The sequence below is a fragment of the Eschrichtius robustus genome, chromosome 16 (genome assembly GCF_028021215.1).
Source record: "Eschrichtius robustus isolate mEscRob2 chromosome 16, mEscRob2.pri, whole genome shotgun sequence".
Lineage (NCBI taxonomy): Eukaryota > Metazoa > Chordata > Mammalia > Artiodactyla > Eschrichtiidae > Eschrichtius > Eschrichtius robustus.
In genome coordinates, this window is record NC_090839.1 from 66,493,774 (window position 1) to 66,512,099 (window position 18,326).

Here is an 18,326-nt window from a genome sequence, read left to right on the forward strand (position 1 = left end):
CTGCCTGGGCTCAAGACTTGTTGGCACCTGCGTGGGGGGGGGGTGGTGACCACCACGCCCCGGGCTCCTGGCGCCCCTCATCTCCTCCAAGTCGCCACTCTGGCCTCAATGGTTCACCCCTAATGTGGCTCCCCACTGCCCCCAGTAACAACCATAAACTCACCTGCCCTCAGGGACCAGGCCAGGGACCGAGGAGTGAAAGGAGGCTGGCGGGAGACAACAGGGAGTGGTGGAGACTGTGGGCGATGGGACCTCACAGGCCCCCGACACTGGGCAGCTGTCACTCAATTCCAACTGGGGCCTGTCAGGCAGGAATGTGGGTCCAGGGCTGCCAGAGTTTCCCATTGTTCAAGCAAGTCAGAATTCTGGATTATTTTAAATCCTGGTTTTTAAACATTGCAATTCATATATATATAGAGAGAGACAGAGACAGAGAGAGACAGAGAGAGACAGAGAGAGAGACAGAGAAATTAGGTGCTGTACAAGCCACACAAAGTTGTCTGAGGCTGGCTCTGCCCTTCAGCCTCAGATGAAGTGGAGCCCTAGTGGCTGGCCTCTGGCCACCTCCCCAGGTCCCCCTCTCCCTTTTCTCCTGTCCTCCTGAAGTAGCAGCAGCTCCCCTGACACAGCCAGTGGTTTCCAGCTGCCTCCACACCCCTCACCCTGGGAGCCTCGCCTCATAGAACAGCATCCCTGAGCTCCCCAGGGTGAGCGGACTTGGTTCCCCGGGGCCCCCAAGAGCCTCTACTGAAAGCACACGGCACACGGGGCTAAAGTAACCCCCTTCCTCCATTCTAAGCCGCTACTGATCTGATAACTGCATCTAGGGAGACAAAATATATATAGATAGATAGATAGATAGATAAATATATATATATATATACATATATATATATATATATATATATATATATATATATATACAGGTTCAAATCCCAACTCATCCCCAAGGCCTACAGGTCCAGTAATGACGTGGCCCCTGGCAACCTCTCTGAGTGTTACCCCCTCCTTCATTTCACTCTGCAACAGCCTCACGGACCCTCTTTCATCTCCTGAATGTGCCAAGCTCCCTCCTGCCTCAGGACCTTTGCACATGCCATTCCCTCTGCCTGGAATGCTTTCTCAGCAGATCTTGCCACAGCTTGAGCTGGGGGTGTGGGTGGTGGGCAGCACACATCTCTCAGCAGACCTCAACTTTACTCCTTAGTAAAGTGACACCTTCATTGGCTTCAAGCCACCCAATCGGGCCAAACTTGCAGGCTATTTTGTACCTCAGGGCCTTTGCCCAGGCAACTTCAGCTGGGGATGCCTATCTTTGGACCCTGTATTAATTCTCCCCCTTCAGGGCTCAGTTCAAAAGTCACCTCCTTAGAGAATCCTTACCTCCAAAATTCTCCAGGGCAGGTCTCCCCAAGGTCCCTCCCCGGTTGCTCTCTCTCTCTTTGCCTTATTTTATTTCCTTCTGGAACTCATGGCTCCCTGACATAATCTTGCTAATGTATTCCTTTCTCTCCACCTCCCCGCACCATGGATGTGAGCTCCACAAAGCCAGGGGCTTCATCTGTCTCCTTCTCTGCTGCATTCCCAGGTGCCCCACGAGCACCTGGGCACCAATAAACACATGCAGTGCCAGTGCCCATTAAACAGGGGTGCTATTTGGAAGACACTCAGATTTCAGAAACTATTCACATCTGAGAAAAAAAAAATATGTCTTAGTGGCAAGGCAGTGCTGTGTCTGCAATAGTGCCTCCTGGGCGCCCCTGCACCCCACGGGACATGCCTGTGTTGATTCCCTCTGCAGAGGTTGAAGCACTGCCCCACACCCAGCTGCCTGAGTCCCAAGTCCAGCTCTGTGGGCTCCAGGCAAACCCTGCCTCGTTTCACACTTGTAACAGACTCGGGGAGGTGGGGGGCAGGCTGTGGTGTCCTGATATTTCAGATGAGGAAACTGAGGCTCAGAGAGGCCAAGGATCTCCCATCAAAATTACACAGCAGAAAAGGCACGAGACCCACTCCCCCAATTTACCTTCCCCTATATGCCCCAGGGGAGGGGAAGGAGATGAGGAAAGAACCAGCAGGAAGCCAGGAGCCTTCCCACTGCAGCCCCAGCCACAGGCCAGGGAGCAGCTGCCCGCGGCCCTGTTGGGGTGGCCCCAGAGGCGGCCTGGGGGGTGTCTTGATCCACATGTACAGGCCGTGGGTCAGCACGGCCTGGCACACAGACAGCTCTGCTCACAGGGGCCAGCCTACAGGGGACCCAACCTTTGCCCCCAGACCTGGGGAGGGGCTACCCTTCTGGCTGGTCTGCAAACATGGGGAGCACTAAGAGGCTCAATCTTCTTCCTTAGACCCCAGATGACAACATTCCTCAGGGAGAGAAAGCCACTGAGACATTTTCTGCAGAAACCGTGATCTTCCAACCTGCGCTGGGAGCAGGGAGACACACAGTGCCCAGCGTCCCAGAAGGGCAGCCCACCCATCTCTCAGCTGACCCCAACCTTACTCCATCCATAAAGCAACAACAGTTTGATGAATTTCATGCCACCCAACTGGGCTGACATCACAGTGCTTTCAAACCCCAGGGCCCTTGCACAGGCTGCTCCCGCCACCTTGTGGGGACGTAGTATAAGTAGCCCTTTAGACTGATTTTACTGCTTTGTCCCAAGTCCTCTGCAGACATCTCACCCCTGAAACTTTCCCTGCCCCCTTTCCACCCCCTCTTCCCCCAGTAGAATTAGCTCCTGTGGACCCAGTGTCAATTCTATCATGGTGCCTCTAAAAGTGGATCCCATTCAGTGGTATATAAGCCTGTACCTTTAGCCATGCTCCTGACACCTGGAAGGGGTCAAGGGCATGTCTGCTATCAAATCATTCCCACAATGGAAGGATGGCACACTGTGCAGCGTCCAGGGATGGCACGCCAGGTCTCCACGTATCCCAGGGATCCCCCTCCTTCCTCCTGGCCTTTAGCTGGGGACCGTCCCCTAGAAGAAGCACCTCAGAGCCACAGAGTGAAGCACGGACAAGGGTGACCCCTCCCCCCAGCCAGAGCTGACCCTTCGTTAAGACAGTGCTTGACCCCAAGGGTCTCTGTCCCATTTCTTGGTCTCCCAGACATCATATTCCATCACCTGAGCTTGGCCCAGGCCCGAGCAAGGAAGGAGCGGAGGGTGGGTGGAAACACCACCTTGTCACCTGCCTTCCTCCCTGAGGACACCTGGCTGGGCACCTGGCTCTCTACCCCTCCAAAGCCTGATGTCTAGGGACATTCCCAAAATGCGTGTGAATGAAGGACAAAGGAAGACCAGAGTCTGAACAACAGCAACACCAAAAATATGCACTTATCTGGCGCTTGCTGTATGCCAGGCCCTGCTAGACATGCCCTTCTATTTTATCTTATTTAATTTGTACAGGGCCTCAAAGAGACTCGGCGAGGAGGTAGCAGAGCTGGAACCCAGTCCCCTGCAGTCTGAACTTCACGCTACTTTAGACACACCAGTTGGCCAGGAGACATCTGTAAAATGGGTCACAGCTCGCACCACCTTGCCCCCTAGAGTCCTGCCAAGAGGATGAGAGAGCACACGTGGGCCAGATGCAAGCAGTGGGGGGACCCAGAGGGAAGTTGATGCAGCCCTGAGGGGTTCCCCCAGATGTCAGCAGCGGGAGTCTGTTCCGTGGGGCCCCAGCCTAGGGATGGGGAGCCCCTGGCCCCTGACCCACATGAGGGCCACGGGGATCAAGCCCCAGGGGCCACAGGAGCTGCTGGCCAGGACAGGTGGGCATGGCCGTGTGGCAGGCACAGGGTCCCGCTCACGGTCACCCTGACCTCTGAGGCAGGCCAGCTGGGAGTCACTCTTTCCAACCCCATCAGTAGAGCTTGGCTGCAGACACAGCCAGGAAGTCCAGGGCGTAGTCTTTGGCTTCTAGCTGCTTCCACCAAGGCCACTTTGCCCAGCGTCATCACTGGCTCCCTAGCCTTTAAGGTCTGCTGTATCCACACATATCACTCCATCATCACTTACCTAATACCCTTCATAATAGGACCACTTTAAAAAAAAAACATTATTTATTAGAAATGGAAATATTCTATCACTATCTGGTAAAATCACTCTGAGGGGCTACTTATACTTCTCCCCTGCCTACAGCTTTATGGTAAATTGATAACTATAAACATAAAATACGGCTCACCCGTGTACATCTAAAACCATCATATACCTCACCAGGAATACAAGTGCCCCATTCCGTCCAGCTTCCGAGAAGAGGGTCTCAGTTGCTCTCTCCTCAACCCCGGACCCTGGAGGTCCCCTTTCCAGGCTTTCCAAAGGTGGGGGGAGCCCCAGCACATTCCTTCAACCCAGCACTCAATGTGGGGTTACAGTGCTGAGGGCCCCCATATCTCCCTTGGGAAGAAATCTTGAAACCCAAGTCCAGCGGGCAGTGGGCTGTTGACTAGAAAGAACCCCACTTAGATTAGAAGCCAGGAGCCCTGGATTTGAGCCCCAGCCTTATGGCCAAGTCACCATGTGACCTGGGCTGGTGGTTTCCTGAGTCTGAGCTTCCACTGCAAGCAGGAATAACCCTCCCACAGGGGATTTCACTTCCTGAAAGCTCCCAGGATGGCTGCCGGCGCATCTTGGGCCCCCAGGAAGGCACAACAATGACTAGCAATGCCCTCCTCATTCCTGGACAAAAGTGGTGGGTGTTCAGACTCTCACGGTTGATAAGCACGAATAACACCATCCAGCCCTGGAAAAATTCCAGATGCTAACAGATGAAGAGATGCCAACAGGTGCTGTTCAGTGGTCCCAGTGTCAGAAAAGCCACAGCCATCCGGCTGGCCACCTCCCTTCCCAGGCTCCCTGCCTCAGTCTCTCCATCTGTGAAATGGGTGAGACTCCTGTTTAAAGAGGGACAAGGAAGGACTGAGATTCAGACGTCGCCTGAATTTCTAGACTTTTCATTCTAGGTGAAGTCTCTCTCTAGGTGGGCAGACACGGTAACTGGCACCTTCCCAATTGTGGAGAACCAGTGTGATCTTGCCGGCAGCCCCTTCAGGCCAGTGGTTGTGAGAGATGGACCCCACACCCATTCCCAACCCCAGCCTGAACCTTAATTAGCTTAGATCCATCCCAACCCTGCACACCCTAAATCAGTTAGCCCAGGGCTGGCCCCAGGCCCCGGCTGGGAGTGCAGCCCAATCAGGACAAGATTTAGCAAAAATAAAAATACAGGACGCGGAGCTAAATCTGAATTTCAGCCCAACAACAAATACATTTTTTTTTTTAGTATAAGTATATCCATGTAACATTTGGGATATACTTACACTAAACATTTACTCACTGTGGATCTGAATAACCGGGTGTCTTGTAGTCTATCTGGCAACCCTGCTTAGGACTCTCATTAGCCAACTGTGGGAAGAAACGCTTCCCCAGCCCAGGACAGCGAGCGAGAAGCAGATGGCGCCCTGGCCGCTGGCTGTCACCTCACATCCGTGCGGGAAGGCAGCCACAGGACAGCCAGCACACCGAGCACTGCAGGAAGGCCCGCAGAGCCAGGGCTTTGCAGGGGCTGCTCCGCTGCTGCCTGACGCCTTCATTCGCTGAGCGCTCGGGGACCAGGCACCACACTGAGCGTGCCTTACGTACATTATGACTCTGTACCTTCGAGGGAGAGCCAGAACAGGCGAGGAACTGAGGCTCAGAGAGTTGCCTGGTGACGGTCCGAGGTCGGATTCAAACGCAGGCAATTCAGCTCCTGGGGGATGGGCCACCACACTACCCCCTTAAAATGTATGCACATCCCTTATCTTGGTACAGGATGGGGGGATGGGGGTGTTGACTGCTAGTGATTAATACGCATTTGATCTCAACGTTACAGATGAAGAAACACACAGAGTGCGACGGTGCTGTGACACCCGCTGAGTTTGGGACGGGAATAGGGAGGTTGGGCCACCCACCCAGGTCCTGGCTGTACACACCCTGTCCTGGTCCCCTGCCTACCAGATTTCATTCCTTTTAGGAAATGGAAGGGTCGTGACAGCAAACCCCAGGGCCGGGGGGTGCAACTCCACTGGGCATCTAGTCTGGCAAGAAGGAGCCGCCAGCCACTCAGGGCTGGGCTGAGCGGGGAATCCGCATCAGTGCCAAGCCAGGATGGTGAGAAGCCCCAGGCCCCAGAGCATCAGCGTGCAGATGCACCCAGCCCAGGCTGGCCTTGCTCTGAGAAAATCCCCGCCCACACACCGGCAGGGACAGCAGAGCGAGAGGTCAACCCCGCAGGCTTCCCCTGCTGGCCCTGAGGCCAGCCTGGCACCATCCCCGGCTACCTAAGACAAGGATGAAGCCCACCCATCCTGAGACCCTGTGCCCGGCCAACAGAATCCTTGAACCCACGATCACCAGGGGAGGAGGGGTTGTTGGTTCAACCGTTCGGTCCTGGTCACCCACTCTGGGACAGGTCAGATGAGAAGCTAAGGACACAGAGGTGAACGTGGCATACCCCTGCCCTCAGGAGCCCCAGATCAGCCACGGAGACAGACGGACAAGGGTAGACAGCGTGACCAGCGTTGCGACCCAGGCCATACATGGGGCCGCAGAAACCCAAAGGGCAACTCCATCACCCCGCCTGGGGGGGGTGACGGAGGCGACGCCCAGGTGGGGCTCAGGGAGGAGGAGTCAGGTGATGAACGGGGTCGCCCCGGAGCCACCGTCTCAGTTATCTCTTAGCCAGGCAGACTCCCTGGTTCCTTGGCCACAGCCAGCACTACGGGATGGATCACGTCCCATCGTGCAGGAGAAGAAACTGAGGTGCAGAGAGTTAACAGTGTGATCCGCCAAGGGGCAGGGAGGGGATCTGAACCCAGGGCTTCTAACGCCATCACTCTGGGACAGGACCGCGTCAACTGTTCAGGTTGCCTCTCACTGCTGCTCTCAGCCAGCCCACATCAGGTGCCAGAGCAAAAGCCAGGCCTTCTGCCCAGGCCCTGGGGGATTTTCTCCAGCAAAGGGTCACACGTTCACAGAACCCAGGCCCAAAGCAGTAAGGGTGGACCTCAGCCCTTGGGGGACAGACACACCCCCTTCTCCCCGTGTCTGTGATGGGTGAACAAAACGGGGTCTGGTTGCCTCTGGGCTCACATGGGCATCTTCAAAGCAGCAGCTCCTAATGCTTGGGGGGCCAGGTGGGGGGAGGATGGAGGAAAGGGTGTCCTGGAGAGCTGACGGCTCCCAGACAGGGGTTCTGTAGCTGGGCATGAACCCCAAAGGCCACTTTGAGGCCCTCTGGTGGGAGCTGGGGTCAAGGTCAGGCTTGGAGGCTCTGAGGTAGACAAGGCCAGGGTTACAGAGACCCCCTCACTAGAAGGGAGAAGGTGAGGAGTGAGGGGTCAGAGGTGAGGATCTCCCCATCTGTCAGAAGAACAGACCCCCACTTACTCCCGACTCTGGCCACAATCACAAGCCAGCTGGGGCCCATAGACCCCGGGAGCCCAGAGGTTTTCCTCTGAGCCCTCCCCAGCTGAGCCAGCTGGGACTCTGGCTCCAGAAAGAGCTGACTCAGTGGCCCAGGCAGAGACCCACTGTGGGTTCTCACCACCCCCAGGACCTGCACTGGAAACAGACATTCAATGCCCTCCTGGGATTTATATCCAGAATATATAAAGAATTCTTACAACTCAACAGGAAGAAGACAAATATCCTAATCAAAAGTGAGCAAAATATGTGAATGGACATTTCTCCGAAAAAGCTTTACAACAGGCCAAGAAGACCATGAAAAGATGCTCAGCATCATTAGCCATCAGAGAAGACGCAAATCAGAATTAGAATGAGATGCCCCTTCACACTCACTCAGATGTCTAGAATCAAAAAGACAGATAATAAAGACGTTGGCGAGGATATAGAAGGAACTGGAAACTTCATGTAAAATACAGCAGCCATTCTGCATGGCCGTTCAGGTTGGCCGTTCTTCAAAAAGTTAAACAGATAAACAGCAAGGTCCTATTGTACAGGACAGGGAACTATATTCAATATCCTGTGATAAACCACAATGTCAAAGAATATATATAAAAAAAGAATGTCTCTATGTGTATAACTGAGTCACTTTGCTGTACAGCAGAGATGGGCACAACATTGTAAATCAACTAGACTTCAATTAAAAAGAAAAAAAGTTAAACAGAGAATTACCATATGACCCAGCAATTCCACACCTGACTATCTACGAAATGAAAGAGTAACGAAAACACACATCCGCATAGACTTCTAGGAGCATGTTCATAGCACCACTGTTCACAATAGCCAAAAAGTGGAAATCACTCAAATGTCCATCACCTCATGAATGGAGAAACAAAACATGGTCTATTCACACAAAGGAATATTATTCAGCCACAAAAAGGAGTGAATTCTGATACCTGCTACAACACGGATGAACCTCAAAGACACACTAAGTGAAAAAAGCCAGTCACAAAAGACCACGTATTGTATGATTCCATGTATATAAAATGTCCAGAAAAGGTAAATCTATAGAAACATAAAGTAGATTAGTGGTTGTCTGGAGCTGGGGGTAGCTGTGGGAATGACTGCAAATGGGCACGGGGTTTCTTTTTGGGGTGATGAAAGTGTTGAAAAATTAGACTGTGGTGATGATTGCACAACTCTGTGAATTTACTAAAATTGGTAGAATTGTGCACTTTAAACAAGTGAATTTTGGGGGATGTAAGTAAATCTCAATAAAGCTGTTAAAAAGAAGGCCTCCTGGGACCCAGAGAGGTAGCTGGAGATGCCCTGGACAGACCCGGCCTGTGTGACGCCCCCAGTGGCCTTCCTACTTTTCCTTGTCTGTAAAGCAGGATGAAGGGGCCTCCCTTTTGGGGCGACCGTGAGTGTGGCCCTGCCCAGCTGTCCCCTCCTGCCTCCCAGGCCCTCTAGCTGAGGACAGACCCCAGGGGGAGGCAGGCAGGGGAGCCAAGGGAACAAGGGGCACAGCTGTTTGGGGAATCAGCTCATTTTCATGTTCCCGGAAACACAGCCATAGCTAATCAGCCAGATGGCTTAAGCAACATGAACTGACATGGGAGCCAACTGAGACGAGGGGCCTGGGGCAGGCCCCTCCCCACCCCTACTGTCCCCTGGGGTCACAGACATCAGCAGCGGAACTCCACCCCGCAAGTTCTCGGAGCAGAACAGGAACCCTGTACCTATGAGATGCCAGAGGGCAGAGGGGCACCTCAGTCCCTACCAGCTCAGGGACAACAGGTGTTAGCAGTGTAGACTGGCGGTTACGAGCACAGACCCTGGGCTCAGACAGTCTGGGTTCAAATCCCAGCTTGGCCACCACGTAGCTGTTTGATATCCAGTGAGTTTTATCATTTCTCAGAGCCTCAATGTTCTTTTTTCTTTTTTAAATAAATTTATTTATTTATTTATTTTTGGCTGTGTTGGGTCTTCGTTGCTGCGCACGGGCTTTCTCTAGTTGCAGCGAGCTGGAGCTACTCTTCGTTGCGGTGTGCGGGCTTCTCATTACAGTGGCTTCTGTTGCGGAGCACGGGCTCTAGGCGAGTGGGCTTTAGTAGTTGTGGCTCGCGGGCTCTAGAGTGCAGGCTCAGCAGTTGTGGCCCACGGGCTTAGCTGCTCCACGGCATGTGGGATTTTCCCAGACCAGGGCTCAAACCCGTGTTCCCTGCAGGCGGATTCTTAACCACTGCGCCACCAGGGAAATCCAGCCTCGATGTTCTTATCCAAAAAATGGCCATAATATTATAGTGCCCACGTGGTAGACTCTGGCAAGGATTAAAGCAATGGACATGGAACTTTCTAGGATCCTCATCCTCTCTTCACTCTGATCTCCTCCTGACATCAGAGCTGGTGCATTGCAGGGCCCAGAAGGTGGGGCTGGATGTGAATGGACAAACAGGCCTGAACAGTCCATCAGGCTGTAGAGCTGGACAGAGGGCCGCTTTTCTTCTTAACCCCAGGAACTCTAACAGAGGAGTTAGGAAAACTTGAATGGAACCCTCGGTGGAACAGTCAGGTGATTCCTCAAACAGTTAAGCACAGAGTTAACCTATGACCCAGCAATTCCACTCTTAGGTATGTCCCCAAGAGAACTATGTCCACACAAAAACTTGTACATGAATGTTCACTGTAGCCTTATTCATAGGAGCCAAAAAGCAGAAACCACCCAAATGTCCATCAACAGACAAACAGACAAACAAAAAGCAGTATATCCATACAACGGAATATCATTCAGCCATAAAAAGTACTGACACGGGCCAGGACATGGATGAACCTTGAAAACGTGATGTTAAATGAAAGCGGCCATTTAGCATTTTCTATGATTCCATTCATGTGAAAGTCCAAATAGGGAAATCTAGGAGACAGAAGGCAGATTGTAGTGTCTGGAGCTGTGGAGAGGGGGGTAGGAGGGCTGATAGCTAATGGGTACCAGGTTTCTTTTTGAGATGTTGAAGATGTTCTAAAATTGATAGTAGTGATGGTTGCACATATCTGTAAATATACTAAAACCCACTGAACTGTACTTTTAAATGGCTGAAATGTATGATATATGAATTATATTTGAATACAACTGTTAAAACAAAAATGGGGGGACTTCCCTGGTGGCGCAGTGGTTAAGAATCTACCTGCCAATGCGGGGGACACGGGTTCGAGCCCTGGTCTGGGAAGATCCCACATGCTGCAGAGCAGCTAGGCCCGTGCACCACAACTACTGAGCCTGCGCTCTAGAGCCTGTGAGCCACAACTACTGAGCCCGTGTGCCACAACTACTGAAGTCCTTGCGCCTAGAGCCCGTGCTCTGCAACAAGAGAAGCCACCGCAAGGAGAAGCCCATGCACCACAATGAAGAGTAGCCCCCGCTCGCTGCAACTAGAGAAAGCCCGTGGGCAGCAACGAAGACCTAACGCAGCCAAAAATAAATTAACTAATTAAAAAAAAGAAAAAAGAGAATCCTTGAGTTTGGACACTGAAGGACCTTCAAGACCACTGGATCCAACTCTGTCCCCAGAGATGAGCAAAGTGAGGCCGGGAAGGGGAGAGATTTGCCCAGGGTCACCTGGGGCTTCCTGTTGCCTGGGGCCGGAAGGAAGGGTGTGGGTGTGTGTGTGTGAGATATGCTTAACCTGGGCAGGGGGATGCCAGGGGGACAGGAATGGCGGGCGTCTGTTGGTTGAATATCTGGCAAGCTCTATGCAGACCTCCTAGCCCCTACTCTGATCCTTCGAGCAGTCCAGGGTCCTTCATCTCTGCCAAGATAAAAGGGCAGGAGGGAATTGTGTGGACATCCCTGTGACTGTGTACAGAAGGTAGGCTATGTCCCAGACATGTCAAATAATCCCCTTATTTTATGGGGGAGGGGGTGAAAGAGACTCAGAGGGGTGATGGGGCTCACCTGGCAGGACACAGCCTGGAATGGAACCGGGTTTGTGTGACCCCAGACCCCACAGATGGAAGGGGCACCCTGCTCCCAGGCTGGGATGGGCAGGGGCGGGGCGATTTCTCCACTGAGCTGGCACATCAAGGAACCAGTGTTGGGACAGTGAGTCACAGGAGCCCCTGCACCCAGGCGGAGCCCCGGCAGCCCTCTCCGCCCTGCCCTGGGCCCTCTGTGGTCTCTGTAATAACTGGTGGGGGTGGGGCCTGGGAGCCACCTTGCTCCTGTCTGCTCCCCTCAGAGGCATTTCTGCCCTCACTGTCACCACGGCCCTCGGTGAGTCCCCAGGCTCAGATCCCCTCCTGGGCTTTGGAAGGGGGGCTCTGGGTTGGGCGGCTGCTCCCAGGTGCTCCCCCAGCTCCTCAAGGGCCCAAGGTTACATGCCCCCCAGCCCACTGGGATGATCCCACGAACACACATCAAGGCTGCAGCCAAGAGGCAAGAAGGAGGTGTGAGCTTGAAGGTCAAGTCCCCACAAGTGGGCACATCATTTTCATGGGCCTAGATCTTTCTGGAGGTACAGGGAGGCCCTGGGGTGGAGGATGGGTGGAGGAGGACCTCAGGCCACAGGGTGAAGACACTGCCTAGCCCATCCCAGGGGCAGGAGGGGAGAGAGAGGCCTCAGGACACACCAGAGTTGCCCTCGGCTCTGAAGCTAAGAGCCCAGAGGGAGTTCCGGGAAATACAGGCACCTCTCAGATATGCCTTTGCTGCCCCTTCCCAGCCCTGGATCCATCACTAAAGCAGATCCACCAGGCCACTCTGCAGCTCTAGAGCCTTCAGTGGCTCCCTAGCACCCGGCACTGGGGACAGCACCTCATCCCACAAAACCCACATGTGGGTTTTTTTCCCCACATTTTTGTGGGTTTTGTTGGTGATTTTGCTACTTAAGATGGCCTCAAGTATAGTGAAGTGCTGTCTAGTGTTCCTAAGCCCAAGCAGAGGCTGTGATGTGTGTTGTAGAGAAAACGTGTGTTAGATAAGTTTCACTCAGGCATGAGATTTTGTGTTGTTGGCCATGAATTCAATGTTAATGGATCAATAACACATATTAAATAAAAAATCTTTTAAACAGAAACACACATAAAACAAGGTTATATAGTGATCGGTTGACCAAAAGATTGTGACCCAAGGCTCACAGGAACCTAACCCTGTATTTCCTCTAAGAGCCATGGTTCAGTGTTTAAGGTGACCCTACAGAACCTAACTACCATGAATAATGAGAATTGACTGTACTTAAAAACAAAAAGTGGGGGAAAAGCTCTTTCTATAGAAGAATACCAGCTAAAAACATAGAAGGAATGATAGAAAAATCAGTTTTGAAGACTCCAGTGCAATAAGTGATTTGGGTAAGGATCTCTACTGGCTGTGGAAGCCCGTGGTGAAAGGCCATTCGGGTACAGGATACTCACCTGGAGCCAAGACATCACCCCATGGGTTGTCTATTGCACAGGGGACAATAGAGTGTATGTGAAGAAACTGGGAGGCAACACCAAAATCAATAAACTCAGCATCACTGATATAATGATATAAACTGCTAGTGTGAGTTCCCCAATATGATGCAACAAAACGTCACCCATGGGGTATTCTTGCTTAAAAAGTTGCATCAGAATCCAGTTAAGCCTCTAGGCTTAAGCCTTCCAGGTTATAGGACATACGGGGACAGAGGAACATTAAACAAACTCAGGAGCAGACAATTAGACAATATGAATTTGAGATCATCTATAAGATGAAAGACCTAGATTCTTCTAGAAGTCAATGTCATGGGAGAAAAGAAAGATGGCAGGATGAAAATACACTAAAATACTGAAAAGACAAAACCAAATGCAAGGTGTGAACTGGGTGTGATAGGATCCTGGTTTTAAAAGGCAGCTATGCAATATATTTTTATAGATTGGGACAACTGGGAACATCTGACTGTACACTGAATACTGGATGATATTGAAATTCTGTTAATTTTCTTGGAGCTAATAATGTAGTCATCTCCCATAGTATGGTGCACTTTGTGTCCACACAGGCCTGGGTCCAACTTTTGGGAAAAACACACCAGCTAATATTACTACCACTTTCTGCCAGGCCCTGTGTGAGGGTGCTGTGTACATGGAATCCAGTTGTCCAGTTCTGCATCCTTCTTGCTGGCTGTGTGACCTTGGACAATTTACTTAACCTCTCTGCACCTTATCTGTAACATGGGGGAAAAAATGGTACCAAACTCACATGACCGTTTGAGGAATAAATTAAGACTCTGAAGGGCTTAGCTCAGACTGGCACAAAGCAAGTTCTCAGTAATGTTATAGATTTTTAGCTGCAGAAGAAGCAAGTAATCTTTCTGTAGGCTGCTTTGGGCCAATGACTGAGCACAGTGGCGCTGCTAAGACAGGCCTCTTCCTGAGAGGGAGATTTTATATATATTCTATATTTATGTACATATATATACACAAATCTTCCTCGGTTTACCATAGGGTTACAACCCGATATACCCATCATACATTGAAAATATCGTAAATGGAAAATCCACTTAATCTACTAAACATCATAGCTGAGCCTTACCTACCTTAAACGTGCTCAGGACACTTACATTAGCCCACAGTTAGGCAAAAGCATCTAACAGAGCCTATTTTATAATAAAATTGAGTAACTCACGTAATTTATTGAATAGAGTACTGAAAGTGAAGTACAGAACGGTTGTAAGGGTGTCGGTTGTTTACCCTCGTGATCGCGTGGCTGCCGCTGCCCAGCATCACAAGACAGGAGCGTATCATGTATCGCTCACCCAGGAAAAGATCAAAATTAAAATTCGAAGTATAGTTTCTACTGAATGTGTAGTGCTTTCACACCACTTAAAGTAAACAATTTAGGTCGAACCATTGTAAGTAGAACCGTTGTTAAGTTGGGGATTGTCTGTCCGTGAATATATACCAATATATACATACATGCAATTAATATGTGGGACATTTCACCTTGAATTTTAGAGGCCAAGCCTTGCACCTCTGAGCAAGCTCGGGGAGGTGGGCCTTGTCTCCGCCCATTTTGCAGATGAGGAAGCTGAGGGTCAGTGCTGTGTGCCCACTACACACAGGGCTGGGGTCCTGGTCAGGGACCTTCCCACTGCCCCTCTTCTCTCTCCTGCTGGACCTGTCGTGTGAACCTGGGGTGGGGGAGGGACACTGGGGCTGCCCAGACTCCCTGGGGGACAGAGAAGAAGATCAGAAGGGGCCCTGGCCTGTCACACACCTCTTTTTTGTTTGTTTCTTGCCAGTTTCTGCCTAAAGTGAAGAAGATAGATGGGGCTGGGCACTGCCTTAGGGGTGTCTGTTCTGCAAAGGCTTCTCCACCCTCTACCACATCTCAGGCACTAGGCTAGACAGAGAGACATGTGGATGTTGCTACCCCAGGAGTCCACAGTCCAATACATCCATAAATCCCTGTGTGTAGGAGGTTGTGAAGCCAAACAAGAACATTTTTATATTGGAAGTAGAGCACTGTAGCAGTTTTTACCTGCAGAACTAGCAAGTTACCTGGGAGGAGACCAGGTTTCAGGTGGGTCACGGTGGGGAGGGTGTTCTATTAGTCACACAGCGGAGGGCAAATAAGGGGAACCAGGGGGTGGATGGAGGCATCTTAGAGAACAGGGTTCAGCAAACTATGGCCCCCAGGCCAACACTGGCTCACTTCCTGTTTTTATAAATAAAGTTTTATTGGCACACACCATGCCCATTCATTTACATATTGCCTATGGCTGCTTTTCTGCTACCCTTCCCTCTCTCTCTCTCTCTCATATCAGACTCTTCGTGCCAGACAGCATCCAGGGCATCCTTTCTCCCTCTGGCCATGACCAGGCTCCCTCCCAATCCTCCTGCCCATGGGTTCCTCAGTGACCTGGAAACAGCCGCTGCTCCCTTCGTTCCTCCCAGCTTTTTTGTAGCTATTTATGTAGCAAAATCTCAATAAAACGTCTTTTCCCTTAAAAAATAACAGCATAGCTGAACTGCGACAGAGACAGGAAGGCCCACAAAGAAGTTGCCAGAGGTCAGGGCTCTGTCAGTCCTGTTCTCTGCTGCTGTCTCCCCAGCACCGAGCATAGTGTCTAGCCCAGCGTGGGTGGTTATAAAGTGATGTGAAGCTGCTCATAACATCACCTTCTAGTTCTGTTACCGTGAGCCCTTTTCAAGCACTTGTTCAAAGTATCCAACCCTTGACAGAACAGATGACAAAGAGGGGCTGCCTGAGGTGGCCCTCAACCTCTTCTAGCTTTCCTGTCCCTGGTGTGGCTGATCTCCTGCCCTGCCCTTGGCGGCCTGGGGCTGCCCTGCAAGCCCAGCCAGGCCTGTGAATCATCAAGGGCTGACTCACGTACTGTCTAAAAATATATACTGTCTCACGTTGGCGGGCGTTGCTTTGATCACTGTTTGCACTCAATCTGGTCTTTTTCTGCTCAACTTAGAGCCCTGCGCGGGCAAGGTCTGGGTTTTCACCACTCTGGGTCCCCAGGTTCCTCTTCTGTCCACCACCCGCAAAGGCATCTGGGAGGAAGAGCTTGGGTGTTTTGTACAAATTGTGCCCTGCCTCTCATTTACCGTGTGACACTGGGCAAATCACCCAACCACTCTGAGCTCTCATTTTCGTCATCTGTTGCCAGGATGAAACAAGAAAAGGAGGCTCTGCTGATGCACTCTGCTTCTTCCCTACCTGAGTAAGGGGCGGGGTGGGGGGTGATCTGCCCACTAACCCCCAGCTGGGCTTTTCTCTGCCAGTGAAATCATTTGACATCATCTCAACATCCAAGGAAATTGGGAAGCTGAGACGATGCTGAGTTCTGCATCTCAGTGCCAAGCGCTGGGGAAGCTCCGGTTACAGAAAACAAGTGGAAACCACAGGCCCTGGGCTGAACGTGGAACTAATTTGGGAGGCAGTGAGGAACAGTGGAACATAACCCGGAGCCTGAAGGCTGATCTACCCCAAGCCAGGCCACTGTCCAGGTGGAGCATCTGGGGCCCAATGGAATTCTCCACCTCCTACTTCTTTCTGCAGAGGGCTGGGGCCAGGACAGGGACCCACCTCAGGATGGCTGGGTGGAGATTCAGAGCATGGGCCTTGGAAGTTGGAGCAACTTCAATCGGATCCTGCTTCCTCACTCCATGCTGTGTGACCTGGAGCCTGTGGCCTCACCTCTCTGAGCCTCAGCTGCTACATCTGTGAAGTATGGGAACTAGGGATACCTTCCTCATAGGGTTGCAACATAGAAGGTTTAGCACCGTGCCCAGCACCAATGAAGCCCTCAGTAAGTCAGAAATGTGGAAACAGGACATGGTGGTGGTGGGGTATGGGAGCAAAGACTGGTAATGTCCTCGTTCATGTATTCATTCAACAAACATTTATTGAGCATCTGTTCTGTGCCAGACACAGCTACAGAAGGGAACAAGACAGACCCAGCCCTGTCCCCAAAAGAAAATGAACAAATAATGAATATGTAACTGTAATAATCCTGTGAAGGAAAAGAACAGGGCACTTGGATGGAGAGTAATGGGGGGGTGGTCAGGGGAAGACTCTGGAAAATCGGCATCTGAGCAGAGAGCTGAAGTGTGAAGTGGATGCAGTGAAAGGAGGATAGGAGGAGGGGGAATTCCAGGCAGCAGGAACAGCATTGCAGAGGCCCCGAGGCAGGAGAGAACTGAGGGGATGGGGGAGGGGGTTAGAGATTCACCAGGGTCGGGCCGTAGTCAGGATTTTGGATTTTATTCCAACAGTCCTGGGAGTGGAGCTGGGGCCCGACAGCATCGTAAGCGCTCCCTCTCGGGGGAGGCTCTCTCTCTGGAGTGCAGGGCTGGTCCAGGTGCCCGCACACAGGCAGCACGTCCCGAGGCCAGATGTAGGAACTGCCAAGCCTCCCCTAAAGGGCAGGGTGAGGCCCACAAACCACCTCGGGGCCTCCGGTGGCCAAAGACCAAGAATGGACTGGGGTGGGAGGGGTCAGCTCAAGATGGTAGACTGAAGGAAACTTAGGGATTCCCCCTCCATCCTACAGAGGATGAAACAGACACAGAGGGAAGAAGTGACTTGCCCAGGGTCGCATGATGTGTTAGTCCCATTCTTATATCCATCCGTGTAGAAATGATTTGCTGAGCACCTACGATGTGCCACGCCCTGTGATAAGCTCGAAGAATACGGGGGGTACATAGTAAGACATGGTCATTGTCCTAAGGTTTCCCACACTCCCGAGACAAGGACATTTAAACTGAGAGCTGCAGCCAAGCCCAGAGCTGCCTGCTCCCCAAATCCTCCACCTCCCAGTTCACTTCTGGTTTTACCACCTGCCCCTCCCCCAGGCCTGCTGATTTGGGGGTTTTGTTCGGGGGCAAACAGTTCACACCTTCCCTCTCCCCAGATACACTCCTGGATACTGCCTGGTCCTCCTGCCTTATCTTCAGGATCCTTGGGCTAGGCAGTAGAGTCAGGGAAATAATGCCTCCTGGACAGAAGGACAAATGGAAAGACAGATTAAAAAAGTGAGCCTCTCATTAAAAAGTCTACAAATAGGGACTTCCCTGGTGGCACAGTGGTTAAGAATCCACCTGCCAATGCAGGGGACACGGGCTCGATCCCTGGTCCGGGAAGACCCCACATGCCGCGGAGCAACTAAGCCCGTGCACCACAACTACTGAGCCTGTGCTCTAGAGCCCGTGAGCCACAACTACTGAAGCCCACACGCCTAGAGCTTGTACTCCGCAACAAAGAGAAGCCACCGCAATGAGAAGCCCGCGCACTGCAACGAAGACCCAAGGCAGCCAAAAATAAATAAACAAATTTATTTTTGAAAAAGTCTACGAATAATAAATGCTGGAGAGGGTGTGGAGAAAAGGGAACCCTCCTACACTGTCGGTGGG